The sequence below is a fragment of the Pleuronectes platessa genome, chromosome 21 (genome assembly GCF_947347685.1).
Source record: "Pleuronectes platessa chromosome 21, fPlePla1.1, whole genome shotgun sequence".
NCBI classification, from domain to species: Eukaryota; Metazoa; Chordata; class Actinopteri; order Pleuronectiformes; family Pleuronectidae; genus Pleuronectes; species Pleuronectes platessa.
The window spans coordinates 7,678,111-7,695,100 of NC_070646.1; the positions used below are offsets into that span (position 1 = coordinate 7,678,111).

At 43.4% G+C, this 16,990-nt stretch overlaps 1 protein-coding gene across 1 annotated transcript in view; it reads right to left on the reverse strand.

Annotated features, from left to right (window-relative positions):
- Nucleotides 1-16,990, reverse strand: part of chst15 (carbohydrate (N-acetylgalactosamine 4-sulfate 6-O) sulfotransferase 15) — a 32,858-nt gene that overhangs the window by 13,491 nt on the left and 2,377 nt on the right. The window lies entirely within an intron of this gene.

The window sequence follows — 16,990 nt, forward strand, 5'->3', positions numbered from 1 at the left end:
AGACTTTCCCAGGGAGAAACATGAACATAAGAGATACCCGGTCCGGACCCCGAGAAGGGATTATATGATCAGAAAATGGTATTCCTCACTGTGAAGTCAACAGTCACCCACAGATTAAAAGAAGGCCGGATGTCTAAAGGGCGAGAGAATTGGGGATCTTTAATGATAATGCTCCAGCAGCGGTAATGTCTAGTTTTAATCCTTGAGGTTTTCTTTGTATCTGGAGCTGAGCCCATATGGTGGCGGTGAATAGAATACAGCATAATGACAAAAAGCCAGCAGAGCCGAGGGTCTGGGGCAAGATGAGTGGGATGTTTGCCAATTTGACTGAAGCCACCTGGTAATGTTTCACACCTGCACACTTCAAAACTGCATGGATACAGCCAGGAGTTTGACGTATGTAATACCTGCCACCTGCTCCTGCTCGCATACATCATAAGATAACAGCCCCGTGGAAGTGAGTCATCGCTCCTCCTCACAGCTGCTGATGTTATCTGTCCCCCCACCCCTCCCGCCCATCCCTCACACCCCTTCCACGGCTCCGTGTTTGCTTGCGGGCAGAGCTGATAAGAGGGGGAGCGACTGGAGAGCGTCGTCCTCCTTGCTCCAGCAATGTCATTTACTCCCAGCTGGGCCCTCAGCATCACGCCACAGCCACAGCCTCTCCAGGACACAGGTGTGTGTGTATGGGGGGGGGGGGGGGGGGGGGGTGAAACAAGGCCTGTGATAAAAAGAACAATTTCTAACCTTCAAGATGTTTGAACGACTACAATTTCAGTCAAAGAATAAGAGAATAAAGGATTCGCTGCAAAAAGCCGAAACCGCGGTCACACATTAATCTGTTTTCACTTTTAGCCAGAAAATGAGAGATCTTCTGGAACAGGATTATCACCTTCCAGCAAAGAAATTTAAGGGGAGAGTCTGAGTAATGGATTTTAAATTACGATAGCTGCTTCATTTAAAGTTTGCCCACAAATGGCAGATGGCGTATCCGTGCTTCTCTTGCATAAAATTCACCAGGAACAAAATTTTCAAAAAGTCCTAAATGATGAAAGCTATAAAAAGATTAAGAGGTTTGCTTAATCGGAAATGTAATTACCGCAGATCTGATGTCCCGTGTTCCATCAGAGACGGCCACTGCACCGTGTAATCAAAGTTCAAAAACCGGAATGACATTTTCAGGACTCTTCTTCGTAACAAGTCCGCCGTCTGCACTCATCTGTAGTCGTCATGTCATTAGCAATTATCGACTTGTCTGCGTCCTTCATCAAGGCTGAAGTCAATGGGGGGGCTTTGCGCTCAAGGCTATTTACGACAGAACGAAGGAAGAGGAGGTCATGAGAGTGAAAGATGGAGACAAGGGGCAGGGTGAAAAAAGAGAGCAGAGAGAGATTGAGGGAAGAGGAAAGGTCTGTGTCGTTGACGAGAGAATGTCACTCTCAAGGGAACTCGCATCTGAATCAATCAGCTAACTGCAGCAGTGGGTGACTGGCAGCTTGACAGACCGCCGCCCTATTCAGAAAGCAAATTCGTTGCTCCTGTCCATCACACATGATGAAATGGCTTAACTCAAACAGAAATCTGGCTGCAGGGGCAGTGGACAAAGGGGACACAAGGTTGCATCATCCACCTTTTAGTGGACGAACATTCAAACCCACGATGGTTAAAAAAATATATGGATTTTTACATTTTCATTAAAGACGGACGTTGACCACATTTGTTTTCTATTCTCTTCATTTTTTCAGATCTCTATTAAGCATCAATTTGAGAAATATTTTGGTATTGTACTTTGCATACTTTGTATTGTAATGTGCTTTGTCTTTTTACTTTGAATATCAGAAGTAGAGCTTGGTTGATGCTGAATTTTTTTTAATCTATATTGATATCTTACATTTTCAGAAAATGACTCCAATAAACCTGCAGTAAGCTTCATTGGTTGATATGTCAGCCAAAATGTGCCTTCTTAAACACTGAATTATTTATACTTGACGACCGGTACTAGGTAAAGGGAGTCCTTTAGTGTCATGGCTTTAATGCTTTCTAATAAGCCATCAAAATGAATTACAGAGCTCGCTAAAATGTTGTCAGCTGTATTTTTATAATCCCAAATCATAATAGAAGTTATCTCAGGATAATTCACCAATGAAAAACCACTTGGTGAAGGCTGTAAGGAGGAACTTGCCTTTTGACGAGAGGAAACCATCTTTCCTTTCATTCGGAGATTGATCAGTGAATAAAGACCATCAGCGAGATTTGTTTTACATCTGTCATTTCACTCCCACTCTCGGTTTTCCATCCCTGCTCTGGAAAAGCCGACCAGCCTCACGCGGTGGCAGCTAATTGATGTTCTCTTGTGAGCCTTTTTTTTAACATTACAGTTTTTTTCTTTGTGTTTACTGCTGCCAGAACAGGATGATTGATTATGTTTGTGAAAAGCTGCAGTGCAAATGGAAATATTGTGCTCAATAAAAGCACCTGTTGTTAACTGCTACTAAGCCACTTTCTGTAGAAAATCAAATTCCAAACAGGTCGTATGTGGCAAATGTGAATATTGGGAATTATTTTGAGATGAACGTGGAGATGAAAATGTGGTGGTGACGAACAGAAAAAGACTTTACTTGCAGAGTAGAAATATTGCTCTCATTCCTGTGACCATGAACCAAGGTTATATTTCATATTAAAAGCTATCAAACAATAGGAATGACAAAAGCACTCCACAGCCCTTTAATCATTCTGTCATCAAACTACAGTGGTGAATGATCATTATACCTGGCTGGACGAGGAGTCTGTGCAGCAGAGAGCACAATGTCCTACTTCCTCCGCTCTCTGGTATTTCAAATGGAGGGAATTAATTGCATGGGCCCCTGATATGCCCCTTTTTGTTTTGGTTCAAAGCAAACGAGCCAGCTCTTTCTCCGACTACAGAGAACTCACTATTCCATATCAAGGAGGACGGTTAGAATATCTTGGTTATCCTCGCAGACCTCCCTGTGTTCCTGCTGGAGAAGATTAAAAGGGATTTTTTTGTTATCGGACATAACACTAACCCATTTACAGTGGAAGTCGGAGGTTTCATGCTTGTTTTTTCTCTTTGAAAAAATGGTGCAGGAAACTCATGAAGGCGCCGTAGAAACAATCTGCTTCAGTGCACGTGTTTCTCTGGTTGTCTACGGAGGAAGGTTTTCTTAGAGCATCAGAGCATCTCTTATTTACTCTGGGCTGTTTACATTGCATTAATTCAACTTCAACCATCTGCAGGTGCAACAGGGAGATTAGAGGTGGTGTTGGAAACTGGGAACCAGAGGAAATTGGGAATAAGATGAGTTGATAAGCTCAAGACAACTGGATCCATGTTACCATTAAGAATCATTGAAAAATATTTCAATGATTAGGTTATATACTAAAAGGCAAATTAGTCATGGTTACCTGAATGACACTCGAAGATACATTTAAAGTGTTATCCGGATTTTGGTTTGGATTCGCACTAAATTATTCACATTTATCGATATCATCTACGCATCCATTTATTATTTATACTGCATATTCTTTGAGGTTGGTGGAGTCAATTCCTTTTGGGGTGAGAGGTGGGGTAGACCCTAGACAGGTCATCAGCATATTGCAGGGAAACCTAACACCAAGTCAAGTTGGGATTCAAACCACTGAACAAATGTGTCCACCACCCACTTCCTAGATAATGTAATTCCACTATATGTTACTTAAGATCCATTAACTTTCCAATTTTTGTGGATCCTTCATCCAGATTTCTTTGTCTCAATGTTCCAGCAGGCTCTGTGGAAATCCATATTGTAGTTTTTGCCACAATTGTCATTAAATGATGCAATGTAAATGTAATAGGATCATCATGTCATCAACATCGAGAGTGAGCATCTTCATGCTCTGTGGCTGCTCAGTATGCAGCACAGCACTACTGACAGCATGTGGCACAAAGTGGGTTATGTAATACTGACTGATAAACGGGAGAACACAATGTAAACAGGAGATTATCCCTGATTCATTGCATAGGTGGGTGAAGTGATACATATCGTTGCCTCCCTACATAGCCAGCAACATAGGAATCGCCTGCAGACTGTGTTATCTGTGACAGAAGTTAAAGAACAGGGTAGCAGTGGTGGGAGGTGCACGGCATAAACAACAATCTGCTGCCGTCCTTCCATCACCACCACAGTCAGAGAAAAGAGACAGAGCAAGCAAGCCTAGGTACTCCTGCTTCCTCGAGAGAGAGAGAGGGAATAGAAAACATGAGCACAAAATGACGAGTTGGACCGAACATGATGCTTGGGAGACCTTGAGACTAAAACAGCTCATACTTTCCACACAGTCTTTGTGTGCAGCAGCCCAGGAGTGCTCACAAGCTATTATCTCAAACTGATTTCAACCATTCACTGTCATGCTGAAGATACTGTTTGTCATACAGCAATGAGCCGCCTTCACAGAGCATCATGAAGCCATTTCCCCCGAAGGAGACCACTTGTGGATGCTCCAAATCAAATCAGCAAACGGATGAAGCACAGAGCAAACTGCTAATGACTCAGTATAAGAAGGACAGTGCTGCCTTCAGACTCAGGAAGTTTCTCATTGAGGCCTTGTCTACACACACACACACTGATGAGTGTATAATCCAAATACATAGCTGAAGTGCTGTAAACATATCATTTCTGCATGTTCACTTCTGAGAAATCAACCGACCGCCTCACTGCGCCTTGACCTCTTAAAACATGAGCCGGGAAGTGGACTGTGGTCGAAGTCCGGCAACAACACAGGAAGTTCTATCGGGACAAGAGCGTGACAGGAGCAGTGAGAGGGAAGAACAAAGCGGGTGTCACTGCTGTGTCAGCCGGAGCAAAAAATGTTTTTCCACTCACAATAATTAAAGTTCAGCGTGGGGCCAGTGCGAGGGCGATCCAGCACTGAGACCCGGCCTGGCATGTGAAGCATCAGCAGCCTCGTGATTGGCTGAAGAGGGCTGGAGATATTTTAATTTGTAGGAAAATATGTAAATTATTCATTTATGCTTTTCATTCATGCTTTTCAAAAAAAGTCTTCAAGATTTCAGCCCTGATTTATGAGCCTGCACACGTGGCTATTGTGGTTACAGCGAGTCTGCATTGATATTACAGCAAACACTTTACAAGTAGCTGCTGTGTCAGGAACACGAGCACCACAACCCAACGAAGCCGCGCTGCTTTAATGAAGAAGTCAGTCAAAAATAATTGCGACAGTGCTCTGATGTCACGCAGCACCAGCCTCACGTAGTTCTCCTCACATCAGCGGAGCGACGTTGAAAGGAGCTTGAGTCAGAGGAGTGCGAGTCACCTGCAGCTCCTGTTCCATCAGCTCGCTGTGGCTGGTCCCTCCTGTTCTATTTACTCCTTTCAAAAAACATGAAAAACGACTCCATGTTTTGCCAGTGGATTGCATTTAATGTGAGCAGGTAACATTTGTGGGTTTGTGTGGTGCTCGATAAGCAGATGCCTCCACCAAGGGTAATGCCCGAAATCGCTTCTAAAGTTATTGAGTAGTCGTGCTGACTGATGGAGGTAAGTGGATGATACGTCTACCACACACTCAAAAGTTATATTTCTGTCTGCAGAAAATATTGACTTGAGGTTCTCTTGTGATGAGGCCATTTGATAAAACGCTCTGACTCCTAGAAAATAAATCAAAACGGGAGAATTTCATAAACGAGCAGCTGCACCTTTGTGTCCGTCTGAGAACACAGGAAACGGTTTACCACTGCTGTGTTAAAACCTGATGTCACCCAGGACATTATGAGCATTAACTATCCATTCAAACTCAAGTCAATTAGAGGGAGCATAATTTGTGAGAGCAAATGAAGCAAGAACAAGCGCAAGTTACTGAGGCACGAAGTTAATCCTCGCAGTAGCTTGGGAGTACAAGAGAAACATCTGGAAATAGGATTTCAACGAGCTTCGTTTCCACAATGTACCACAGAGCCCACTGATGATAGAGCAAGCTGGAGCCATATGACTTGTCAAGTATGTCACTTCCTCCTCTAATGCCTCCAGGGGCTGCGGCCCAATCCAATCCTTGAAATCACAACCACGTCACACAAGCAAGAAGGAGAGGATGAGTATTCGCCACAGCTCACAGTGGATTTCGTGGATCGTATTACCCAGGGAGAAGACATCCATCACATTTCCGGAGATCACACGCACTGTTGACCAAAAGATCAGACTCTAATCTCCAGGAAATCAGGCAGCAGCCCCCCCCCCCCCCCCCTTCCTCTCCAGGGAGTTCAGTGAGACCAGGACCTGACCGTGACCCGACCGGAGGAGCCAGCGGGTCAAATTATCCACACAAGCGTGAGACCCTCTCACTGCAGAGGAGGGTGGTCGAGGAGGGTGGCCTCTGCCCTTGATTCATAACTGCTGCTAAGCTGGGTTCTACCGGCTGGAGTCCCATCTCAGCACTTTCCTCTGTCTTATCTTTTATTCATTATTTTAATTTCACTGGCAGCCCTCCCGCAGCCAGGGCTGTCGGAGGTCAGAGTTTCACACTGTGGCCATTTGTTTGCATTCTGAGACTGTTCCTTAAGACGTTAAGGCTTCCTCCAAGTAACTAGGAGCTCCAGTGGGAGTTTTTTACCCCCAAATCATCATCGTGTGTCATGTGAAACGGGAAACAAAGAAGCTACTAGTGAGAAGTGGGTCTGGAGCTGTGGAAGTGTATAGCTCTTATGAAGGTGTCATTAAAAAAGACTAGAAACACAGTATTCTCCATTTAAATTATTGAGCGTGGAGGTGGTGAGAAGAACTCATATAATGAGGAAGAACTGGGACTGAAAGTTAATATTCAGAGATTCGAGGAGAGGTTGAAGGTCATCTATCTTCTAATGGAAGAGAGCCCATTGTACATGAAAATATTAATTAACTCTGGGATTTTTTGAATGAAAGTGTGTGAATGAAACAGGGCTTCAGATTTGAGGTGCATATGTAAAACAGTGCTGTGTTTCCACTTCATTTCCCAAAGAATAATTTATCAGGATGAATTTTAATTTAGATTGTCTCCAACTCGTTATCTAACTTACCCTGATGAATTCAATTTATTCTTGAGACACCTCTGAGTGTACATTTAACTGTTTTTACTTCTGTTAGAGATACGATCTGTCTAACATGATCCTACAGTCGCTTTAATTAAATGTCTTAATTTGATCCTGTCTTGCATTTTGTATCAGTGGCCAGATCCTTCCGTCTCTTGATATTGATTCATATTCTTTGCTTGTGAAATATGAATCCGTCTTGCTGACAGAATTTCAATGTAGTTTCAAATAAAAGACACTGGAGACAGAATTTCAAAATGCTGACTGACAAGAGGAAACTTATCGTAAGCTGCTGGGAAGAAAGAGAAACTGCAACGTGGACAAGAAGTCGTGAACTTTCGCTCCGGGATTCACGGACACACTCGCTGCTGCGTGGGAGGATTGGATGTTTTGGGGATCTGTGAAAGACGTGCCAATCAGTTTCTCATCGCCTTGAGGTGCATCTCTCTTGTTTTTAAATTGCCAATAAAGTGGGTGGCAGTCGCAGCCTGTGACATTTACGTTGAGCACCATTAGCTACTCAGCAACTTGTCCAATCCAATGCTTCCCCACCGACACTGAAACTACCAGAATAATGATCCGAGTAAGAGACAAACCGAAAACAAGTGCTGAGGCAGGACGTTACCCCCTTTACCTAATCTGACCTCGTCGACCTACTTTTCCCTGTGCTCAGCACCAACACCTGCTCCTGCTCACCTCCTCGCCCTCTTTACGAGACCTGACAGCCCGTCTGTCCGCCTGTGGACCAAAGTTCAATCCACTGTTAATCTTCTTTTTTGGACAAGAAGCAGGCGGACCTGGGGGAAAAGCAGTTGGTAATTAATCCAATGGGAATGTTGACTGTTTCCAGTGGAATGCGTCTGAGCCCACGCAGCCGCTGAAATGGCTCCCTTCCAAATTGGCAACCACATCATTTTTTGGGGGGTGGGGGGGGGGGGGGGGACCACAACACTTGTATGAGAAGAACAAGAAAAATGTTGTGGCTAGAACATTGACTGCTAAATTTATATTTATAACAACAACACAGTCGTTGGGTATTTCTACATCGGCATGTTGTTGACATGTGAAGGACACATTTGAAAACAATCACTGAACTTGGAGTTGGTAAACCACCTCTAAAATCTGACTTTATGGCACATCTGTGAAACACTTGAATACAGTGCATATTTTGGTAAACACTCAATGGGACTATAATGAGAGCCACTGAGGTCGAGAAATTCAAAGCAGAGTGCTCAGAGTGGATGTTTCCCGACAGAAGGTGTCAAGCGTGAATATAAAAGTTTGATCGGCCTAAAACATGCAGCAACCTTATATGAGTGATACTAAAACATTAACTGCAAGGCGTTAGTTTTGCACCGTGTGGGTGATAAACTACTGTTGAGATAAACTAAACTCCTGCACCCATCTGGTAGTGGTAGTAACTGGTGTCCAGAGTGAAATGTCTCAAGAATATCTGGATAAAAATTGCTGTGAAAGTGTGGACGTGACACTGAGCTGTCCTGATGATTCTGGGGCTGTCTCACTCCCTTTTTAATAATCATTGGCGTTGGGTGCCTTAGAGGTGAATTACTGCCAGTGGCCTGGAGTCGCTACGTCCTTATTAATGGTTTCATTATGATCCACTTGGAAGCATCTGAGTGACACCTAGTAGTGGAATTCTAGTTTTCAGCTTAATATGGAAGTTTTTAATATCAAGGCAGTTTGACACCGGCAAAGCCTTAGACCCCTTCGAGGTCCTGATCATCCGCTTATTTCCACTGTCTTCAATATAAAACGCAATTAAAGTGGTTCTGCACTCACAGAGTTAATCTAACTTCACACACAGAAGAACACATAATGTATCAAATGGAGAAATGAGAGTCCTCATTCAGGTTTTCACCTCACAGCACTGATGTCATACATAATTGTGAGTGATCATTCAGTGGCTCCACATTGGGGGATGATTTAATTAAATCATAACTTACTTGTTTTTGCATCTATCACACTTAGGCCGTGTTAGCAAACACTTTTCGGCTTGTTAGCAGCCAACTGTGTGATCGTATAAAATCCAGCCCTCCCTATCAGTACTACTTAGGTTAACACAAGGTCTGTGTGACAGATTTGTGATGTGTAAAGGTTTTATAGGCTTCCATTTGTCGCTGCAGAATGTAAGGGACCCTTGGGATGTGGGGTGTCGCTTATAAGTCACTGTTCTCAGTCCACACATGTTTTTATTTGTCCTCCTGGTTGCCGAACCAGACAGGTGGACCTGGTGATGGTACCCAGGACTCGTATAAGCTGAAGTACCTAAGAACTGGACCACTCACAAAGGAAACTGAGACATTGAATTCTTATATCAAATGATGCTTGAATCTTGAGTTGAGTTGTTGTTCTGCACTTTCTTAACTTCCATCAAAAAATCATGTTTATTAATGAGACTATGACTAAAGATGGAGGAAAGGCTGAGTACAGGTTTAAATTAGGGTCAATACACTTTTAAACTTGAGAAGTGACGTTCACAAATAATTCCAGCGTTTCTGGTCTTAAATCAACCTTTAAGATAAATCTGCATGAGATTGATTTGAATCTTACAAAATGAGACCATGTGAATCAAGTCTCTGATCGAACACTTTTTTTCTCAGTGCCTGTGTGCTCTCACCACTGGTATCATTTATTCACAGAATTTTTGTCAAATAGTCTCTTCTACAAACCTCTACTCCAAAATTTAGAATTATTTGTCGACCACACTTCGCAAGTTCAAAATCTCATTGGCCTCAATTTGAGCCCATTAACCTGAGTCGCTAACATCAAACAAGCTCCTTTCCCCAATCCTGCGGTTGAGATGATTCCCAGAGTAACTTGACACAGTCTGAGAAATGTTCTTCACACTGGAGACACAACTTGGATACCCAGCGAGGCACCATCTCCACTCAGTGAACCGTAAAAAAAGACGTCAGCCAAATTATTAAAGACTGCACTTTTCCATCTGTGACTTCTGTGTGAGTGACGATGAGGAGCGGCACTACAGGCTGCGATTTTTTCAGAACATCTCCCTGTTTTTAGTTTTAATATCCCACTTTCGGTGAGGTCCTCCTGCAGACGTGAAGTAATCCTGTGCAGTGGCGTCTCACACCTAGTTAACAGTGAGTGCTTTATCTCTATCTGCGCTGAGCCTCCTGCCAGATAGGGATATGTGCACGGATTGAGTGTTGGCCTATGACTGCCAAGAAAACGGGTAAATTGACAAAACGTGGGCTATCAAAGAGTCGGCTGGCTTACTGCACAGCCGCTCGACAGCGGGCATGATGCACATATACGGTTTTAGGGAGGCACCTCGAGGGCATCCCAGAGGATCCATGATATTAAGATGCTTTCTGGATTTTCTTTATGAGGTGCTGTGCTTCATCTTCTCCCTGGTTCCAGCGTAATCAAGGCTTGGACACATTCTCCAGGCTTAACACACACAGACAGGAAGGTTGATTTTCCCAAATTAAATCTGAGAATAAAGAGGTCTCCTGTGAAAACGGGGGATTAATAACGTGGTATCTTCATTTTTAAGGTTGCCATGTTCCATCTCTTTCACAGAGGGATTACTTGCGCTGTAATTTGAGTGTCAGATTTAGCATAAATTACAATAATACTCCTGTCTTGTTTAGTATGCTCTGGAAGTAGATGGTAGCAAAAAAAAAAAAGGAAGTCTAATCCCAATTCTACCTGCCTGGCCACATCCTAATATATGGAAGGGGGCGGGGGGTGTGGGGGGGTGGGGGGGGTGGGGGGGTGTAACGGTCTTTTAATGACCACAGCACATCCATCATGCAGTGTGAAAAATTTCCCTAGTTCGACAAAAAGGTTCATACTGGCAGCGGCTGCCTCCACAGATATGAAGCTCCAACTCCAAATTAACTTTTGCAGGGATAAACCCACAAAATGATAGCTGCAGCGACGAAAATAACATTTGCAGAAGATTCCTCGTGGCCCGGAACAGGTTGTGAACGTCCGCTGCCAAAAAATCCCGAAAAATGGTAAACAGCCCCTGTAGGTGCGTCTGACATTTCAAGGCTGTCTGGTAAACGGAGCTCGATGTCGACCTTTGAACTCCGACAGACGCGCGGATGGGTGGAGAGTGAGTGCAAGTTTTTTTGTTTACTGCCACCTCTCGTTTAAAGGGTTAAATGAGCCCCCGGGGGGCCGCTGCTGCTTGAACTCTTAATCACAAGCTTAACCATGCATTTGGTTCCATTACTGGGAAGGCAGTGTTAAGAGGAATTGAACTTCAATCAGTCTCAATGCTCTGTCGGTCATTCAGAAAACCACAGACGGCACGGTGCAGAGAAATGGAGGCTGTATTGAGAGTTGCTCGTTTAAAAGTAATAATTGGAAAACAAACACTTCTCTCCACAATGCTGTGCCTTTGTGGAGAGACCCCACAGGTCCACGCCAAGGCCCATTACAGGGACATCTGGGAGACGGATGCTGGAGTCAAGCACAACCACTAATAGTGGCTCTTTCAGCTAACATAAACTAAAATAATAAGCCTTAACTAAGGGATTCCATGGCAGCCGATGAAAGCATCCATCACCCAGTGGTAGAGTAAATATAGATTGTAAAAGTCATGCGTGTAAAAATAGATTCAGGAATGTTTTCCAGGAATACACAATATCCAAAATACTAATGCCTGTTATTAATGTAGTATTGTGTATGTAAATGAATAGGGCCTCAGTATATATATATATATTTAAGTTTAGGTATTTAATTGCAAATTAATTCAGAAATGTATGAAAATAAAATCAGATCACACAAATCTTGATGCACAACCTAAAGACTCGTTACTTTCCCCCCCAAAATGTGTTTGTCTTCCTTTCTTGAACATTTTGAGCTCCTCCAAAACTATCATGTGTGTGTTTTCTGACGACCTGCCATTAAACGGTTAAAGAAATGGTTAAAGAATGATTAAAGGTCCGTGTTGGAGGGAACCAACATTGGTTGTTGCTTGGGCGTACCATGTGGATTGTGGCGATTCTGGAAAAAAACACATGATTCTGCAAGTTTTTAGTTTTTCAAACGAGAGTCAGTTCCACTTAATCTAAGAATATACATATGTCTGGGTGTTTTACTGACGTATTATTCCGAGAGGTATGAATATTGATGTAAATTAAAAAAAATTAAATAATGTTTTAAAAGCACCTTAACTTATTTTCCTCTGCCACGGTCCCCCCCTCAACTCCATCACGGTCCTCTGAGCAGGCATAACTCACAGTTTACAAATTCTATGGTTTAAATCAATCAGCGCCTTTAGAAAGAATAAATCAATAACGTAATAAAATCCAGTGAAAGTAGAAAATGTAAAGTCTAATTATGTATTTGTTTTCAGCAGTATATTACTAATAATCAAGAGTTGATATCAGTAATGTGGTTATGTAAATAGAGATATTTACATAATTGTAAACATGCAATTTACCCTGCCTAAGTAATAATATTCCCACACCACAGAGTGCCATAAATCAAACCAGTAGCTGCATTAGGGCTCTGTTCTCGTTCACCAGCCTCACGTCTGTTTGACACAACAGGGTACAGATGGGGAGGGAGAGAAAAGCCAGTTTGGTTTCCCCGCTTGTCATTAATAAAGGCAGTGACCCTCGACTTGGCAGCGGCACGCAGCATCTCGGGGACGCCAGATTTACCTTCCTCCTCTGCACCTGAAAGTCCCAGCGTGACGTCCACATCGTTCATGGGGAGAAAAACTATCCGAGCGAAACGTAAATCAAAGTGGAACGCACGAGAAGGCTTGTGTTCTTTTAAGGCATGTTGGTTTTCACAGGGAGAGCTATTATGTCCATGCTGTTGAGTGATATGATAAGACACAACCATTCCTTTAAATACAATGTTAGTTTTCCCATGTGATAGAATTCCACTCAACAACTCCTGACACTTTAAAAATCCAGAATTGTAATTTTCATGATAAGAAAACGTCAATATGGGAAGTGGGACATTTAATGTTATTCACCATATCTCCAGAAAACATGTATGGTTTGGTTTTACCGGCAGAAGGGGAATATAAATGTCTGGAGCACTGCATGCTGTTAAAACATCTATTCCCTTTGTTTACTAGACCCAATAACACTGGAGAAGAAAAACTGTGCAAGTCATTTCCAAGATAAAGCAGATTAATGTCCGCGGGGCATGTTAGCTTGATCGCGAGAAGCTCATCAATCACGATGACAAACAGCCTCAGACCGCCGCCTCGGACGGACGGCATCTTCTGGAGTGGTTGCTCCACCGCAGCCACATAAATCCTGCCCGGTGATCCACTACTCTTATCAGGAATACAGAACATAACTTCATTGGAGGACTAATCCATCACCAGGCCCCCCGGCGTGCACCATTATTTTCAAAAGTCCAACTCCCACACTTGAGTGTCATGCCGGAAAAAAACGCCAGATACTCTCTTCTGTATAGATCATTCAGTCTAACGTGGAGTCTGCTGTCACTTCGATGTTACGCAAAAAAAAACACAGCAGTCTTTCGATGAAACATTAATGTGACGGGGGGGGGGGGGGTTACTGATGACAGGCGTAAAGCAAAAGATTGCATCTTCAAGAGCTGACATCTTTCCATGGGCTGCGGAACAACCCGAGACTTTTTAAATAGACACGCATCTGACAGGCGGATTTGTTTATGTTGATGCACACGCACCATTATCTGCATCCTGATGAGAGGCGTATGTGTAACTACTGCAGTTTGTTCCGAGCGAGCAGTCTTTACTTTAAACCACGCTTTGCTTGTTTCTGTCATTGGCCCTGATGTAAATTAGAGAGAAAAAGAGGTGGGTTGTTTTCTCTTCCAGCTGTTTGCTTCCTTTAGTTTTTCAAATACTTAAAGTTAAGGGACTGTAATCGGAGCAGAGCTTGCATCTGACAGTCGAGGCATCACAACCAGCAGATCTGCATATTTTAAAGCTATAGGAACTAAATGTCTCGGCAATAACCAATAATCTGTAAGCACAGAGTAACCAGGTTGACGGGGACACACACTGTACAACGCGTCTCCACTTCCTCCCACCCTCCAGAAATAAAGACAACATATCCAGGATATGAACGCCTGCATCAGTAGCAGTAGGGGGATGGAGCCGCAGTATTGAGGTCAGTCCCGGCTGTCAATCATGGCGTTTAACCCCCGTTTTTATAGCGTCAAATAACTAATTAAAATCAAGGATAGCAGGAACATGAGCACTGGAAAAAACATAGATCTCATAAGAACTATCTAAAAGAAAAGAATCCATCTTGGCGGAAAAAATATATTTAACGTGTATCTTGACTTTTTAGTTTGGTCAATGTCTCATCCACTAACATGGAGGAGGCAAGGTTCATGAACTATGCTACAGTTAGCCACCAGGGGGCAATTAAGACGCTTTCATTTATAATCATGTCGGTAATCTTTACATGGCGATACATATATTGCTCAAAGTATCTTTTCTTGTTTGAACACTGACATGTGCTGGGTTGAGACGGGCTTTTTTTCACAGTTTGACCTTGTTAAGTGTTAATGTTGCCTGCGGCCATCTTGGTCGAGGGTCCATATGGAGAGCCTGAGTGCCCTGTGGCCCAGAGGAGCCCCGTCGAGCTGCACACTGTGGCCCCTGATGCACACTTGACACCGGGCTTCCTGTCGCAGAGACTAAAATAAAAGACCCTTAAAAGAGAGGTCAAACGCTTCATTTGAGAAACACAGGCTGCTGCTCTCAGGCTCTCAGGCTGAAAAACGGAGCTGTATCCCTGGGGGGGGGGGGTGAAAGAAGTGTCGGAGTTATCAGAGCGGGGCCACAATCTGTGAGTCACTGGGAAATCGAAGGAAGGGAGTGGATCTGAAGGACTGGTCAGAGGTTTGTTTTGGGGGAGTGAGACACTGAGGCTCTGTCTGGTGCAAAATGTCCCAGTCGAGTCTATCTGGGAAGCTGGCACAGAGTCAGGTCGAGCCAACTCAATGTTCATCGCGCCTTCTGATTTCTAGTTATTTCTGATGAATAATAATGCAACAGGGGCCTTGACAGCAAAATGAATCTAGATGCAAATCAGCACATTTCCCTAAGATTTATGGAAGGTAATAAACACGGCATTCCACTTATTTTGGAAATTAAAACAGGGTGAATAAACAAGAGTAAACACCAGCCTGTTGAAACCATGTGACATTAAATACAGGATGACAGGAAACAAATCCTTTAAATTCTTTATTTGGACCCAGAGTGGTTCCTTACTGAGAGCTGCTGTGCCTGTTTTGTAAATGACTCAAAATCTTGTAACAACATGGGAACAAGATGGTCAAATAATACCAGCAAATCCCCGGACGCCTCTCTCTCCAAAATAAAGCTTGTTCCATTTGAAAGTAATCCAGTGGGGGGGGTTCAACGTTTTGCCAAAGCACTTGGACATGTTTAATCTCCGTCAGTGTCTAATGACCTTAAATCTATGATTTTGAAAAGGGCAAACAAGCCTGTGTGTGCTCGCTGCCAAACTCTCCCCAGTTTCCCTGATGAAGTGGCCATAAAAGGGCATTTTAAAAAATGAGCACCCTTCCCCTGAGAAATTATTTCAAACAAAGATTTCAATAACAAAGACATCCCAACTTTGTCTGCATCGCAATAATTAAGTCTGCAGCTGGTTGGCTACTGAAAGAGACCGTATCAGCGGAATCCTAATGGACGGAAAAGACTATGTCCGAAAAGCTAATTCCTGCTAAGATCTCACTGACATGGAATCAAAGTCGGGTTGAAAAACTTTAACATCTTTCTGTATCATAACCGACAGCAGACATAACTCTTATTCATCCCGACTTCTGTGTCTTTTTTCAACATGCTCTCTCTTGAATGTAGCACAAAAGCTATATGTTTCCCATGCAGATCTGACAGCGGGTGATTCATTGTTTATTAACTTTAAGTTCCCTCTAAATGAATTCTTAATCAACGCCCCATAAACAGCCACGTTAACGTTCCGTCTAAATCAAGAACAATCAGCCGGAAACATTATAGCTCAACTTATCTCAGACAGAGTAATTCATCAAAGGGGCTTCAGTCACCCAGTAGAAAACGAGGAGGCGGGGGGTGGTGGGGGGGGGCTTTTTTTTTGCCAGAGAGCACGCTACGCCCAGTTCATGGCATTTAAATCATTCTAATCATCCATCCCACTCGCTGCATAATAATACACTGCAGCCAGAGAGATTCCCCCTCCACATTTACGACACCTACGTCTCAGCTTCCCACGCAGACACTGTGTCAACTCGCAAGCAGGCAGCTCCTCTCGGCTCACACGCGGCACTTAATACGTGTAGAAACCACGTAAATATTCCATGTGCATCGTTGTGAAACGGGCGCCTTAAAAACCTTAAGGGCCCTTTAGCGCTGCGGGTAAATGTTGTTTTCATCATCTCTATTTGTTTAAAGGTGCATTCTGTGATTTTGTAACGAAACAAATCAATTGAAATGCCTTGTTTGGCCCGGTTAAATGTTTATTTTTATTTATATAGCGCTTTTCTAGTCTTGATGACCACTCAAAGCTCTTTACAGTAAAGTTTTACATTCACCCATTCACACACACATTCATTCATACAGTGCATCTATTAGCAGCACTTTGTTGTTCTGTCAGGGGCAGTTTGGGGTTCAGCATCTTGCCCAAGGACACTTCGGCATGCAGATGGGGAAGACTGGGGATGGAACTGCCGACCTTCAGGTTGGAGGACGACCGCTCTACCCCTCAGCCACAGCCGCCCACGGGTTAGGAGCACAGACCCCCAAAATATTCCCACAATTCATAGAAAAGCAGCAAACCCTTGCGTTTCAGTAGCCTTATAACCCTAGACCTTGCATATCTGACATTTACATTGTTTGACATGAATTTCCACTAATTCACTAACTCCTCCAGCACTTTTGCACTTCAC